Source organism: Balaenoptera acutorostrata, chromosome 3 (assembly GCF_949987535.1).
Source record: "Balaenoptera acutorostrata chromosome 3, mBalAcu1.1, whole genome shotgun sequence".
Taxonomy (NCBI): Eukaryota; Metazoa; Chordata; class Mammalia; order Artiodactyla; family Balaenopteridae; genus Balaenoptera; species Balaenoptera acutorostrata.
In genome coordinates this window covers 179538984-179554793 of record NC_080066.1, presented here as the reverse complement: position 1 = coordinate 179554793, position 15810 = coordinate 179538984, and the positions used below count along the sequence as shown (strand labels likewise).

The following is a 15810-nucleotide window of genomic DNA, read 5'->3' as shown; positions in this document are numbered from 1 at the left end:
CATCATTAAATAATGACTAAAACAACCAAGGTGTGGCCATTCTGGGGCACAAAGCAGATGGAAAAAAGAATAACATACACTGATCATTGGTTCATATTTTGCACTCTTTCATTTAGTTAACCATTTGTTTAATCCTAATTTTGTTTCCTTCATGAATCAAACATCTAGTAACCCACTTCAGACTAAAAGCAGAACATTGATTATTAAATACCTCTTTCTAGCTGCTTCCTACACAAAGTGGTAACAACTTTATGTAAATGTTTTCTTATTGGGCCAACATATTTCAGAACTGAAGTAATTACATTCCTTATTTTATAACACATCCTAAAAATTGGTCCATGTTTTGACCTCTCTTTCTTTTCTTTTGAGTGTATTTGTTTATTGATCCATTCATTTATTCACTAATAGTATAAAGCCAATATCTATGAACCCTCTCAACTAGATTCTCAAACTTTCCTGAGATCATTCCCAAAAAAGTCATACACTAGTTCTCTTTTTGCCATGGACCTCAGTGGTTCAAAAAATGATTGATCATAATTTTTATTCAGATGCATTCCATTCACATCATCAGTCCAGGTGTGGCCCTTCTCCATTTAATTTGAACAATCTTTAGATGTTACAATGAACAACCATGAAACTGCTGTCCTACTCAACAACTAGAGTACTGACTTCCTAAATGAGTAACAGCCTAGATCTTTATCAAGAGAGGGATGTTTAAATAATCAGTGGGACAAACATAAAATGGGACATTTGAGTTTTGAAATGAGTGGGAAAAGTTAAGTTTTTTTTCTTGTACTTCATTTGTGCTAAATTGCATTAATCATAAACTTTGGCTTATAACACATTCTCATCGTAGGTCTATGCATGGCATTCAATTTTAATTACATTTATTCTTTTTTAACGATACAACGGAAACCCATGAGCTAACCACCCAAGCCAAGAACTTTATTACTTACATGGCATGATATGCTCCTCCCCCGGCGGGATTAGGCAAAGATCTTCATGATTGGAGAATAATTTAGTTAGCTATAGTCCATCCATCCTGTGGAATGTAAGATGCTGACAAATGAAAAGGCCTGGATTTGGGTTTTAATTTAGTGAACATGAGGTAACCATGACAACAATTAATTGTAAACAATGATTTATGCCACATTCTTATCTCTGGTTCATGAATGGACCTCCATTTTATTAGTTAATATATTCAGTTATTCATTTTAATAACATAATAAGCACCTGTAAATGAACCACCCAATAGAAGAAGAACTCTGAGTGTTGCAGACAAGAGACTCTAGGTCTCTTACCCACAGAGCTAAGAAGTCAGAACTTCATTTTTTTTTTTAATTGGGGTATAGTTCTTTTACAAAATTGTGTTAGTTTCTACCATACAGCGAAGTGAGGTAGAATTCCCTGTGCTATACAGCAGGTTCTCATGAGTTATCTATTTTATACATATTAGTGTATATATGTCAATCCCAATCTTCCAATTCATCCCACACCCCCCCTTACCCCCCTTGGTGTCCATACGTTTGTAGAACTTCATTTTTTAAAAGGTGTCTGTTGTGCTGAATCAGATTCTTCACGAACGTTGGTTTATGACACAATCTTATCATTGGTCCTTATGTGGCCTTCTTTGATTATATTCCATACTTTCTTTTTTTCAATTGTTCGATCTGCAAAAATCAGGAGTCACTATTGGACAGACAATCCATCTGCATGGTGCTCTGAGTGAAAACAGATCAGCTTGCTATATGATGGACTAAAATCCCACTATCCAAGATGTAAAGTAGTGAGAGGAACAGCCATCAAATGTATTCCATACTTTTAAATCGTACACTGAATATCCTAAATAAGTTATCCCAACAAAGACAAGAACTTGACCATTACCCACATTGAACCATGAAGGTCTTGATCATTACAAAACGATTATCAGCTCATGCCCATTCTGTGAAGCACAAAGCAAATAGCACAAAAAAGGGGGGGGAGGAGGAAATGAATATGGATTCTTTTATAACTTTAAAAATGTTAAATAAAATATGACAGAATATCTTTTGCCCCAAAAAGGCAAATAGGCAAAATTCTCTCCACTGATTCATGTTTTCTGCTTGATTGACTTGCTATTTAGGTATTAATTCATTTCATTATTTATTTCTGTTTCTCTTAATTAAATAAACTAGAACTCACCACTGATCTAGACCAAGAACATTGACTCTGACTATTCTCTGTCTAAATGACCCTCATCCCAAACAGGTAACACCTCTGATTTGTTTGTTTATTAATGAACCTCAGTGTTCTAGGATGATATTTAAAAATATATAGTTCAACAGTTGTACTGACTGGTTACATCCTAATCCTTGATGTGTAATTCATTCTCATCTCTGGTCTTTTAAAATTTTGTGTACATATGTAGGCATTTATTCATTTTTTGTAATACAGCGAACACCCATGAGCAAACTACCCACCCAAGGATGAGAACTTTGTGTACCATGTATACAGGCCTATAGGCTTCTTACCCAGAAACTCCCCAGCCATGACGTTTAACCATGAGAAGCCATTCTGGGGAGTAGAAAGCAAATGTGAAAGAGAACAAAACAGCCTAGATTTTGACTTTGCTCTAACACGCTAATGGATGCAGGGTGAGCAGGTTGAGATTAACCTTAAAACTTTGGGCCATGTTACCTGCTACAATTGGCAAAAAAGTAACCCCTCTTTTAATTTAATTAATTCAATGATAAAGTTTACATAAAAAAGGGATACCTTTGAATCCAGTACCTGAATCAAGGACAAGAGCATCTGTGAGGTATCCGTCTCAATGCTCCACACATACATACAACCACCTGAATCTCTGAGCCTTACTTGTGCAGAATTAGATTCATCTCAGCCCTTGTTCCAAGGCAATTTCATACCAATGAACGATACTCAATCCTACTTTATTTATTTATTTATTCATAAATTAATTCAGACACTATTCATTCTTTTTAAAGAAATGGAACGTTTAAAACCTCCAAAACCCTGAACAGAAATGCTACTGTATATGTCAATGTTCTTCTTAGTCAAACTAGCAAGAGCCAGAATTTCTGCCCTAAGAGGGACATCAACTGAATAGAACTGGTTAAATTGTAATTATTTCAAGACACGCTCATTACTGGCCCACACTTCGTCCCTTTGAGCTAGTGATTGTTATTAACTTATTCATTTATTCACTGTAATGATAAAATTGCACACGCTCAATGCAATAGCATGAATAATAGTAATACATGTACAGTTTGCTGCTCATTGCCAAGCTGAAAACAGACTGTGTAACTCTGTAATGGCATTCAGTGAGCACAATAGCTCATGCTGCCTAACAAACTTTTATCACTGGCCTTCTTTAATTTAAACAGCACTTAATCTTTTATTTAGTTTTATAAACATGTTTCCGAATTAGTAATAAAACAAACAACCAGTAGACCAAAGACATCCCAGAATTAGAACATTGACAATTCATGCATCTGTCTGTATGTGCTGCATTCTGAGAGAGAAGGAACATGAATCCCAACTCCTCAAAAATAGATTAGTACTGATACTTGTTTCATCACGTCTGCGATAGTTGGTCCAGGACTGGCCATGTTTTTATTCACTTATTCCTATTTGTTAAACCTCCATGCATTAATTCACTTATACTAATATAATCATTATCCTTGACCCACAAAAGCTCAAAAACAGGATAACTGAATATTGGAAACAACTGTCTATAAGATCATTTCCAATACAGACATAGATTAGATTTCTTCTTGTGGTGGACCTCAGATGTCCCGACACGTATTATTCAACATCCTTGACTCAGACACCACCAGTTGTTAGCAAAGGTCCAAGCACGGAATCTTTTTCTTCATTTATACTTTGCCTATTGATTTTATTTATTAAGTTACGACTTACACATAAAGAAATATACATGAATCAGAAAAAACCCAAAATAAGAACCTTGATATCCCTAACGTAGATCTATAAAATCATTTCCTAGACACTAGATCTGTTTCTTGAATTGACCTCAGTGTTTCATACATGGTTACCTCAACATGTTTCCATGTTCATTATTGGACTATGGTTGCCCTTCTTTGATTATATTTCCTATTTCTTAATAATGCATTGACCACCATAAACCACCCAAACCAAGACAAGAACTTTGACTATTACTCACACTGGTCTCCATGTTCCTAAGACAACTGAGTTTGAGGCCACAGCAGAATGCTAAAATCAGTGCAGGAGTGACCATTCTGAGGAGTACAAAAAAGAACACAAAGTAAAGTTTGAGACCGTCTATGCATTGACTGTTTGCATTCCACCTTTCATGGACTCAGTCATTTAATATTTATTAGTTTATGGTAATTCTTTCCGGTTGGACCTCAGAGTTCCAGACACGTATTCATCATGCACGACTCATACACCACCAGTGGTCATCATCGATCCAGTACTGCCCCTCTTTTTCTTCGTTCATTTCTATGTGTTTATTGATCAAATCACTAATGCACTAATAATAATTTTAACTCACTATGATTCACAAAAACCCAAGAAGAGTATTTACATACATAATCTGTACACAGAATAATTCTCACATCAATATATATCTTTCACTATATCCTCAGTTTTACAAACATTCAATAAACAATACAATGCATCATATCAATCTCATATTTATTGCTAGTCTAGAGTTGACCATCTTTGATTATTTTTCACACTTTTTAATAATATTTTGAATACTCTTAAACCAACCAACCAAACCAAGACAAGAACTTTGAGTATTACTCACATGGTCTTCATGTTCCTAACACAGATGTAACCAGAAAGCTCCTGACAATGGAAGGTGCTTAAATCAGCTCAAGTGCATTCATTCTGAAGAGTACAAAGCAGGACAAAGAAATCAAAAAAACTCAGACCTTATCTCCATTGATCCTTGATTTCTGCATTTCAGTTACTCATTGAGGTATTTATTAATTTTGCATAAATATACATTTTTCCTTAACAAAAAAGGACTAACCTTAAACTTGGAACTGATCCAGATCAAAAAATTGATTCTTACAAAACAGTGCCCAGATGATCCTAAACCTAAGAGGTAACATTCTTGAATCATTTATTTCTTAAGGAACAACTTTTTAATATTAACATGAAAACTTTTATGAGCAATATTTTTTGTCTCACCACATATGTTCATGTTGAAAAATGCTTCACTCTCCTCTTCTTTATCTATTTATTTATATTTGTTTAATGGTTCTATCATTGATTCATTAGTAATAGCAAATCTAAATCTATGAATCTAAATAAGAACATGATATTTGTATATTGCTGACATCTGTCTATAGGATCATCTCGAACAGAGGGAATAGACTAGATCTCAGGTTGACCCCGAGTTCCACACACATATTACTCATCATCCGTGACTCACATGCCCCAGACATCATTAATGGTCCACATTAGACCCTCGTTTTCTTCATTTGTTTTACATTGGTATCAATTAAATAATTCATTCATGGATTTTAACAAAAATCAAATTATTTAAGAAAACAAACAAACAAGATCCTTAAATATTCCTGAAGTCTGTCTACAGAATCTTTTCCCATATACACTATATTTTTTCATTAAGTGACTTCAACATTGATTAGTCAACACGATGGTTCCTATGACATCTCTTATTATCTATTATGGATAATTTTTCATTATATTTAGTACTTTTTAATAATGCCAGGAATACTCAAACAAATAACTGAAACCAAAATAAGATCTCTGACTACTACTACTCATCTGTTCTCTTTCCTGACACAGAGGCAACATAATTTGATCACGACAGAACCTAAGATCAGCTCGGTGCATCCGTTCTGAAGAGTACCAACCCTAATGATAAAAAAATGTTGAGACATTCTCTTCTCTTCATTTATCCACAATTTCCATCCTCCATGTACATAGTCATTTAAGTGCTTATTAATTCATGGTAATTTTTATTTTTCTTTCAATACAATAAATATCAAACATGCAACTGACTCAGTGCAATAACTGACTACTACTTATCACTGTCAATATCATGCTTATTTAGTTCAAGACATAATATATTTGGTCCATTTTATTATCTATTCCAGTATATATTAATATTCATTTTGCTGACTAAATATTTTATTAATTAACAATGCTTCACCCCTCTTCATCTTTATTCATTTATACATTTGTTAATTTATTCTGCCATTGATTCTTTTATAATTATATTTTTAAAATTCATGAGCACAAAGACCAAGAAAAAGATCACTGTATAATCCTGAAATCTATCTATAGTCACTTAAAATATGATGAAGAGATAGAGTCTCTTTGTGTTGGTCCTCAGACTTCTGGACACGTAGAATTCATCTCATGAATTCATGACTCATACACTAGTCGTCATCATTAGACCATGATTGGCCAACTTTCTCTTTATGTCACCAATGTTTGTTTACTAATTCACTAATAAGGAAATACATGTAAATCACCAAAAAAAGACAAGAATAAGATTCTTGAATATCTCATAACATCCACCTATAGACTCATTCATTTCAATCATCTCTTTCAATTAACTGAACTCAATGTTCCATTTATGGATTAATCAATGTAATGCTTCATATTAATCTGATATTAAGCATCAGTATGGCTGGCTTTCTTTGATTATATTCAATACTTTTTAATAATACAGTGAATAGTTGTTTTAAAAAAACCACTCAAACCAAGTCAAGAACTTTGACTATTATGCTGCTCTCCACGCTCCTAATACAAAGATGCAACCATACAGCTTGTGACTTTGGAAGAATCTTTAAATAAGCTCGAGTGGGTCCCTTCTGAGGAGCAAAAAGAGGAGCAGATGATAAAAAAATAAGACATTCTATCCATTGATCTATAGATTACACTATTCATTTACATAGTTGTTGAGGTATTTATTAAAATAGGTTAATATATTTCTTCTTAATAAATCAAATTGTCAAACTGGAAACTGACTCAACAATGACTGACTGTTACTTACAAGGTTCTGTTATCATCCTTTCGTCAAAGACAAAACACACTTGGCAAAATACAGACGGTACGTTTATTGTCCATTCCAAATTATAATATTATTTTTCCTCATACATTCCTGCCATTAGTTTAAAGGGTCGATTCAAACAGAGATAATGAACTAGATTTTTTTCAGGTTGGACCACGTTCCAGACACACACTCATCATATATGACTCATACACCATCAGTGGTCATCACTGATCCAATATTGCCCCTCCTTTTTTTCATTAATTTCTATAGGTTTGTTGATTAAATCATTATCTCATTAATAATCATTTTTAAATGTTATGATTCACAAAAACTCAAGAATACTTTTTGTGTCCCTAATCTATATATGGAATTAGTCTCACAACAGTATATCTCTCACTAATTATCCTCAGTTTTTCATATATACATTGATATGATGATAACTTTATCCCATATTTATCACTGAGATAGAGTTGCATTCTCTAAATCTATTTTGCACTTTTAAATGAATAACTTAAAAAAAAAACCCACTGAAACCAAGAGAGTAACTTCACTATTACTCACATTAATCTCTGTCTTCCTAGTATGTACAGGCAACCGTAGAGCTCATGAGGGTGGAAGATGCTGAAAGCAACTCGAGTGCATCTGTACTGAGAAGTACAACATGGAGCAGACAATAAAAAATTGAGACTTAATCACCATTTCTGAATAGGTATCAATGTTTTCAATTTTATTAATAATATCTTTTGCCACGCAACATACATTCATAATTGGACAATGCTTCACCCTATTGTTTTTTAATGTATGTATTTATATTTGTCTAATGATTCTATAGTAATTCCATAATAGTAACAAATCTAAGTTATGAAATGAATACAAGAATATGATCTTTGTATATGTCTCACATCTCTTTATAGAAACAATTTCAACAGAGGAACAGGTTAATTTTGTTCTGTGTTGGACCTCAGAGTTTCAGACACAAATTTTTTCATCGTCCATGACTCCTATGCCATCAGACATCATCACTGGTCCATGATTTGGTCTGTTCCTCTTCATTTGTATGTTTGTACTGATTAAATTATGAATTCATCGATAAGAATAAAAATAATACACGGTTCATAAAAACTCTAAGACAAGATTCCTAACACTGGTTTACAGAATCATTTTCCACACAGACTATACCTTTTTCATTAACAGACCTCAATCCTGCACATTATTGATTAATCAACATAATGTTTCATATCCTATTTATCATTAGGAATTTTTTAATGAATTTAATACTTTTTAATAATGGTGTAAATACTCTTAAACAGATGACCCAATCCAAGACAACAGTGTGGACCATTACTCACCTTGGTCTCTTTCCACACAAGGAAGCAGCAGACAGTCTTGATGACAACAGGAGCTGAAGTCATCTCCAGCATCTGTTCTGAAAAGGACTAAGCAGACAAGATGATAAAAATGTTGATACTTTCTCTCCACTGATTTAACGTTTTGACAACTCATCTGCATAGTCATTTAGGCATTTATTAATTTATGATAAGATTTAATTATTGTGCTCTTAAGAAATCAAATGTCAAAGTTGTAACTGAATCAGTAAATGACAATTATCACTATTATTCTCACTCGAAGACATATACACTTGATCATTTTATTTTCCATCCCAATTTACATCATCAGATTTCTCCATAATACTTTTTAACAATGAACAGTGTTTCCGCTCTTCATATTTAATTACTTACCTATTTATTTACTTATCCTGTCATTGATTTCTTAATAATAATACTTTTAAGTATTTCTGTACACTAAGACTAAGAACATGATCCTCATATATGCCTGGCATCTCCCTACAGGATCACTTCAAAAGAGGGGAGAATATTAGATTTCTTTTGTGTTGGGCCTCAGAACTCCAGACCCGTAGTGTTCCTCATCAAAGACTCATACCACAAGTCATCATTGTTTATTCAGATTTGGTCCTCATTACCTTCATTCACGTCAACACTTTTTATTGATTAATTCATCAATTCACTAATAATAATAAAATAAATGCTTCACAGTCACAAAAACTTAAAACAAACAAGGTCTTTGGCTCTTTCATTTGTCTACAGAATTACTTTCCACAGAAACTGTCATTAATTGACCTCAAAGTTTCCTATATAGATTCATTAATATGAATCCTATATAGATTCATTAATGCTTCATATTAACCCTACTTTTACTGCTTAGCCATGGTCGACAATCATCAATTATATTTCACATTTTTTTTTAAAGATTTTTTGATGTGGACCATTTTTAAAGTCCTTATTGAATTTGTTACAACATTGTTTCTGTTTTATGTTTTTGTTTTTTGGCCCCACGGCATGTGGGATCTCAGCTCCCTTACCAGGGATCGAACCCGCACCCTGTGCAACAGAAGGCGAAGTCTTAACCACTGGACCACCAGGGAATTCCCTCACAGGTTTTAAGAATGCAGTGAAAATCTTATAAAAAACAAAACCACAAAACCAAGAAAATAATTTTGACTATTACTCACTTTGCTCTCCAAGCTCTTAACACATAGATGCAACCACAGGATTCGTGACATCGGTGGAAAACTTAAGTCAGCCCATTGCAACGATTCTAAGGAGTACAAGACAAAGTAGAAGATAAAAAAAGAGGTTAAGATATTATTTTCATTAGTCCTTGAATTCCACCTTTCATTTAGTCAGTCATTTAGGTAGGTAGTGAATTGGGATAATTTGTATTTTATTTTCTCCTAAGTAAATGAACAATATCGATCTTCACAATGACAGAGAACATGAAAATTTGACTTATCAATAACTATATCATCCTTAGTCAAAGAATACCCCCCTTGTACCATATGTTTCCTAACATACATTTGTTTTTAATATATGTTGATAGTATTTCTTGCCTAACCACATATTTCTATAATTGGAGAAAGTTCCACCACCTTCATCTTTATTTATCTATTTATTATTTGATTGATCCAATTATAAAAATAAAAAGAAAATGAATGAACATAAAACAAGATCCTTGTATAATCCTGACATGTGTCTATAGGATCACCTGAAATAGGGGCAATGGGCCAGAATCCATTTGCACTGGACCTCAGAGTTCCAGACACGTATTCATCGTAAACGACTCATAACGCACCGAACAGTCATCATGGATCCAATGTTGTACCTATTTTCTTCATTCATTTCTACAGTGTTTATTGACTAATTCATTAATTCACTAATAATAATTTTAAAACCCAATTATTCGCAAAAAGCCAGAAAAGCCCTAAAATCCCTATTCTGTGTATATAATAGAATTATTTTCACATCAGTATATCTCTTTGTTTATATCCTTTGTTTTTATGTTACATATTAATTCAGTATTTATCACTGGGCTACAGTTGGCCATTCTTATTATATATGGTACTTTTCAATAATACACTAAATACCCTGAAAGGAATCACTGAAATCCATACAAGACTTTGACTATTACTCACATTGGTGTCTGTTCTCCTAACACAGAGATGCAATCACAGAGGTCACCATCACGGTACACTGCTTAAATCAGCTCAAGTGTTTCCATTCTGCAAAGTACAAAGCAGTCGATGATAAAAAACGTTTAAGTATAATCCCCATTGATTCTTGATATCCACATTTCATTTACTCATGCATTTAGGTATTTATAAATTATTCACAATTCACAGTGGAGATATTTTTATCTTAACAAAATGAACAACAGCAAACTTGAGACAAACCCACAACAATATAATTGACTCAATTATCTGTATTGATATGATCCTTAGTCAAAGAGATGCTCTTGATCCATTTATTCCTGACCGAGTTTCAGTGTTTTCAATTTTATTAATAGTATTTCTTGTCTCGCCACATGTTTATAGTTAGACAAAGTTCACCCTTTTTTCTTTACCTGTTATTTATATTTATTTAATGGTTCTATAATTAATCCATTAATAATAATAAATCTAAATCTCAGAACCAAATACGTATACTGGGTGTATCTTAACATGAAATACAAGAAATACACTAGGTATTTTGTTGGACCTCAGTATCTAGACATATATTATTCATTATCCAGACTCATCTGCTACCATTTACCATCACTGGCCCATGAAAGCCCTCTTTCTTTTCATTCTCATAAACATCTGTTTATTGATAAATTCATTGTTAAATACACATAAATAAAAAATAAACTAAAATATTGCCAATATCTATCTCTAAAATCTTTTCCAGAGACTAACTCTGTTTCAAAAACTGACCTCAAGGATACATTTATAGATTAATCAACATAACATTTCATGTCAATCTGATACTAACATGGCATTTTTCCTTCTTTGATTACATTTCATATTTTGAATAATATGTGAATAACCTTAAACAAACCACTCAAACTAAAACATTGACTATTACTCACATGGTCTTCATACTCCTACAGCACAGATGAAACCAGAGAGCTCGTGACCACGCAAGATGCTTCAATCAGCTCCAGTGCGTCCGTTCTGAGGAATATAAAGCAGAGGAGATGATAATAAAATGAGATGCTCTTCCTGACATCCGTCTATAGGATGCCTTCTCGAGTTGAGAATGGACAAGCTTAATTCAATATTGGACCTCAGAGTTCCAGACACGTATTCATCGTATATGACTCATATTGATGATGACCAGAAATCATCATCGATCCAATATTGGTCCTATTTTTCTACATCCGTTTCTATATCTTTATTGCTTAAATCAAAAATCCACTAATAATTTCAGCAGTACAATTCAAAAAATAAAACAAGAAGAGCCTTGGTGTACACAGAAGTATTGTTACTGTAACATATCTTCCTCGATAATACATTGTTTTCCATATATAGATTAATCAATATAATGGTTCGTATATCCATACTCAGCACTGAGATGTAGCTGCCTTCTTTACTTATATTCCACATTTCTTAATAATACAGTAAATTACTTTAATAAAAAAACAGAGAATTTCAACTGTTACTCACATTAATCTCCATCCTCCTATCATACAGATGCAACCAGAGCTCCTGTCCTTAGAAGATGCTAAATCAGCTCTACTGCCTTCATTCTGAGGAGTACACAACACAGAAGATGTTAAAAATATTGAGACCTAATAACCACTGATCCTTGTTTTCTGCATTTCGTTTACTCAGTATTTAGGTATTTATTACTTTTTCTTTCTCCTATACTTTTTATCTTGTTAAAAGAGAAGGCTCAATCTTTAGTCTTAGGCAGAACAATTAAACTGTCTTTACTGATGCATTTCTATCTAAGCTTGGTCAAAGAGGTGACCTTCAGCCATTTATTTAATGGGCATCAGTGTTTTCCGTGTTTATTCACAGTATCTTTTGCCAAAACAAATACGTTCATATTTGGACAGTGCTCCACCCTATTTTTCCTTATGTTTATTTATATTTGTTTAATGGTTCTATCAGAGATCCATTAATAATAACAAATCTAAGTCTGTGAAATCCATACAAAGATATGATCTATTTATATTCCTGTCATCTCTCTATAGAGACAATTTCACCAGAAGGAAGAGACTACTTATGGTCTGGGTTGGACCTCAGAGTTTCAGACATGTTTTCATCATTCAGGACTCTTCCCATCACGATCATCATTATTGGTCCATCACTGAGTCTCTTTTCTTCCATCATTTCTATATTTGTATTGATTAAATCATTAATTGGTAATAACCCCAAGAATAAGACCCGTCAATACCCCTAACCTCAATTTACAGAATCATTTCCCATTGAGGGTCTATCTCTTCCAATATTCGACCTCAATCCTATCCATTATCAATCATTCAAAAGAATATTTTTATTTATCATTGAACTATGAGTAAGTTTTTGATTAATTTAATACTTTTTAATAACACCATGAATACCCTCAAACGCATCACCTAATCCAAGACAACAACCTTGCCCATTGTTCACCTTAGTTTCCTTCCTGACACAGGGGTGGTGTGACAAGTGAGCACAGCAGAAGCTGAAATAGCAGGAACATCCATCCTGAAGAATAACAAGCAGACAAGGTGATAAAAATACTGAGATACGCTCTCCATTGATCCAAATATCACACTATTCATTTGCACAGTAATTGAGGCATTGACTAAATTATGGTAATATTTGTTTCTTTTTCCCTTAATAAATCAAATGTCAATGTTGTAACTGACTCAGTCAGTAATCAATACCTGTCACTTTCTATATCACCCAAAGAGGTAACACCCTTATACCACATCTTTCTCAATGGTTATCAGTCTTTTCAATATTTATTAATGTATTACTATATGATAGTAACTTTTGCCTAACCACATATTTTTATAATTGAAAAAGGCTTCACTTTCATCATTTTTTAATTTTACATATTTGTATATTGACTATTTCATTGATTCAATTATAAAAATAGAAAAAATGCACGGTAATAATAACCAAAACAAAGATCTTTGTATATTCCTAACCATTGCCTATAAGGTCACTTCAAACAGGACAATGGACTAGATTCCATTTGCATCAGACCTCAGAGTTCCAGACACGTATTCATCGTACACAACTCATATGCCATGGATAGTCATCATCAGACCAATATTGTCCATCTTTTTCTACATACATTTCTATTTCTTTATTGTGTAAATCACAAATTCACTAATAATTTTAATCAGTACAATTTTAAAAAAAAACAGAACCTTGATGTATAAAGAATTATTCTTACTTTAACACATTAATACAAGAATATAATCTATTTATATTCCTGAAACCTCTCAACAGAAAAAGTTTCATCAGAGGAAATATACTACTTATGTCTGCATTGGACCTCAGAGTTCCAGACATGTTTTCATCGTTTAGGACTCTTCCCGAAACGATCATCATCATTGGTCCATGGTTGAGTCTCTTTTCTTTGTTCAATTCTGTTCATTGACTAATTCAGTAATGCATTCATAATAACTAAAAAAACCCTATTATTCACAAAACCTTAGAAGAGTCATGATAACCCTATTGTGTACATAGATCATTCTCACATCAACGTATCTCTTTTTTTAAATTAGATGCTGACTAATTAAATTAATTAATTTAAATTAATTTAATTAATTAATTATTAATTATTAATTAATTAAATTACTGACGCAGTAATCAATTAATGTGTCATAAAATTCAATAGTTATCACTGAGCTACACTTGGTCTTCTGTTATTCTATATGGAACATTCAAACAATACAATGAATACACACACAAACAAAAACAAACAAACAGAAATTAACAAAACTGTGACAAGAAATTTGACTACTACTCACATTGGTCTCTGTGCTTCTAACCCAGAGATGCAATCATAAGGTACATCACCACGGAATAATGCTTCATCAGCGCGAATGTGTCCATTTTGAACAATATGAAGTACAGTCGATGAGAAAAATAAAGGAAAGAAAATTTATCGTCATTGACTCTTGCATTCTACGTCTCGTTTACCCAGACCTTTAGGAATGTATAGCTTTTTCTAATGTAGACATTGTTTTCTCTTGAAAGAAAGAAAAACCTCATACTTGACACTGACTCAGAAAAACAAAATCGACTTCCAATACTTCAAGTCTACCTGAATCTTAGCCACAGAGGTAACATCTTTCATCCACTGATTTCATAATGGGCACCAGTGTTGGGAATTTCTCTTACTATTTCTTTCCTCACCATTTATGTTCACCATTAGACAATAATATATCTGTTCTTCTTCATCTATTATCTATATCTTTAAAGGTACTCTCACTGATGTATTAATAATTTTAAAACTCAATCTTAGAACTTGAACTTTAAACATTCATAACGTCTGCCCATAGGATGAAATAAAGAAATAGAGTATGAAATGGCTTGGGCCTCAAGGTTCCAGACCTTCTTCATTTGTCATCCATGACTCATCTGCTAATCATCACTGGTTCATTTGAGACCTAGTTTTAGTTCATTCATTTATATATTTGTATCAATTAAATCCTTATTCATTGATAATAATAAAATAAATACATGATTAACAAAAACCAAAGAACAAGACACTCGAATACCCCTGACTTGTCTCTAATTAATACCAAAATAGATTATACCTTTCATTAATAAATATCAATGTTATATATTATCAATAAATCAACATAAGGTTTCATATCATATTTATCATTGGGCCATAGTTAACCTTTTGATGATATCTATTACATTTGAGAATACAATGAAAACACTTGAACCAATTCCCTAAACCAAGACAGGACCCCACCCAGGTCTCTGTCCCACAGCAACCTGAAAAGGAGAACCTTGATCAAAATGGAGGCTGAAATCACCTTGAGCTTCTATTCTGAAAAGTACCAGAGAAGGTGATGACCGAGATTGAGACTTTCACACCATGGATCGGCGGATTTGTTGACTGATGCTTTCATTGGCTCAATTAGCATAACCAATGAAAACACATGAAGAGAAAGACCACATTTCTTTTGTATTGGACCTCAGAGTTCCAGACACGTATTATTCGTCATCGATGACCCATACACTGGCATTTATCATCATCGATCCAGAAAAGATGACTTTCTCTTCATTCTATATGGTTCACTGATTAATGTGTTAATTCACTAATGCCGATTTTGACACTCTTGGGTTTGCAAAACCCAGCGAGGCCTCGATATCACTCACCTGTGTCTAGAACCATTCTCATGTCATATCTCTCTCATATTTATTATCAGGTTTTTGCTTCATAAGAGTTCTTTGTTTATCAGTGGGATAAAGATGCCCTCCTTTAATTTCCTTTCACCCATTTTGT

The 15810-nt window shown here is 33.1% G+C and overlaps 11 non-coding genes and 3 pseudogenes across 11 annotated transcripts; all 14 read right to left on the bottom strand.

Moving 5' to 3' along the window:
* Positions 1-1659: 1659 nt before the first annotated feature.
* LOC114237299 (small nucleolar RNA SNORA79) lies at positions 1660-1805 on the bottom strand. Its single transcript, XR_003622991.2, has one exon. It is a non-coding gene; the product is annotated as a small nucleolar RNA SNORA79 (small nucleolar RNA).
* A 1970-nt stretch (positions 1806-3775) lies between these two features.
* On the bottom strand, positions 3776-3850 carry LOC114237330 (small nucleolar RNA SNORD113/SNORD114 family). The gene has a single exon (XR_003623020.1). It is a non-coding gene; the product is annotated as a small nucleolar RNA SNORD113/SNORD114 family (small nucleolar RNA).
* A 525-nt stretch (positions 3851-4375) lies between these two features.
* On the bottom strand, positions 4376-4447 carry LOC114237302 (small nucleolar RNA SNORD113/SNORD114 family). Its single transcript, XR_003622994.2, has one exon. It is a non-coding gene; the product is annotated as a small nucleolar RNA SNORD113/SNORD114 family (small nucleolar RNA).
* A 925-nt stretch (positions 4448-5372) lies between these two features.
* Positions 5373-5445, bottom strand: LOC114237287 (small nucleolar RNA SNORD113/SNORD114 family). The gene has a single exon (XR_003622982.1). It is a non-coding gene; the product is annotated as a small nucleolar RNA SNORD113/SNORD114 family (small nucleolar RNA).
* An 890-nt stretch (positions 5446-6335) lies between these two features.
* On the bottom strand, positions 6336-6413 carry LOC114237290 (small nucleolar RNA SNORD113/SNORD114 family; annotated as a pseudogene).
* A 765-nt stretch (positions 6414-7178) lies between these two features.
* Positions 7179-7247, bottom strand: LOC114237338 (small nucleolar RNA SNORD113/SNORD114 family). The gene has a single exon (XR_003623027.1). It is a non-coding gene; the product is annotated as a small nucleolar RNA SNORD113/SNORD114 family (small nucleolar RNA).
* A 719-nt stretch (positions 7248-7966) lies between these two features.
* On the bottom strand, positions 7967-8042 carry LOC114237318 (small nucleolar RNA SNORD113/SNORD114 family; annotated as a pseudogene).
* Positions 8043-10110: 2068 nt separating this feature from the next.
* On the bottom strand, positions 10111-10183 carry LOC114237337 (small nucleolar RNA SNORD113/SNORD114 family). The gene has a single exon (XR_003623026.1). It is a non-coding gene; the product is annotated as a small nucleolar RNA SNORD113/SNORD114 family (small nucleolar RNA).
* An 875-nt stretch (positions 10184-11058) lies between these two features.
* LOC114237288 (small nucleolar RNA SNORD113/SNORD114 family) lies at positions 11059-11131 on the bottom strand. Its single transcript, XR_003622983.1, has one exon. It is a non-coding gene; the product is annotated as a small nucleolar RNA SNORD113/SNORD114 family (small nucleolar RNA).
* A 494-nt stretch (positions 11132-11625) lies between these two features.
* Positions 11626-11702, bottom strand: LOC114237333 (small nucleolar RNA SNORD113/SNORD114 family; annotated as a pseudogene).
* Positions 11703-12585: 883 nt separating this feature from the next.
* On the bottom strand, positions 12586-12657 carry LOC114237279 (small nucleolar RNA SNORD113/SNORD114 family). Its single transcript, XR_003622975.1, has one exon. It is a non-coding gene; the product is annotated as a small nucleolar RNA SNORD113/SNORD114 family (small nucleolar RNA).
* Positions 12658-13538: 881 nt separating this feature from the next.
* LOC114237336 (small nucleolar RNA SNORD113/SNORD114 family) lies at positions 13539-13610 on the bottom strand. The gene has a single exon (XR_003623025.2). It is a non-coding gene; the product is annotated as a small nucleolar RNA SNORD113/SNORD114 family (small nucleolar RNA).
* Positions 13611-13833: 223 nt separating this feature from the next.
* LOC114237271 (small nucleolar RNA SNORD113/SNORD114 family) lies at positions 13834-13905 on the bottom strand. The gene has a single exon (XR_003622968.1). It is a non-coding gene; the product is annotated as a small nucleolar RNA SNORD113/SNORD114 family (small nucleolar RNA).
* A 1587-nt stretch (positions 13906-15492) lies between these two features.
* On the bottom strand, positions 15493-15567 carry LOC114237326 (small nucleolar RNA SNORD113/SNORD114 family). Its single transcript, XR_003623016.1, has one exon. It is a non-coding gene; the product is annotated as a small nucleolar RNA SNORD113/SNORD114 family (small nucleolar RNA).
* Positions 15568-15810: the final 243 nt, after the last annotated feature.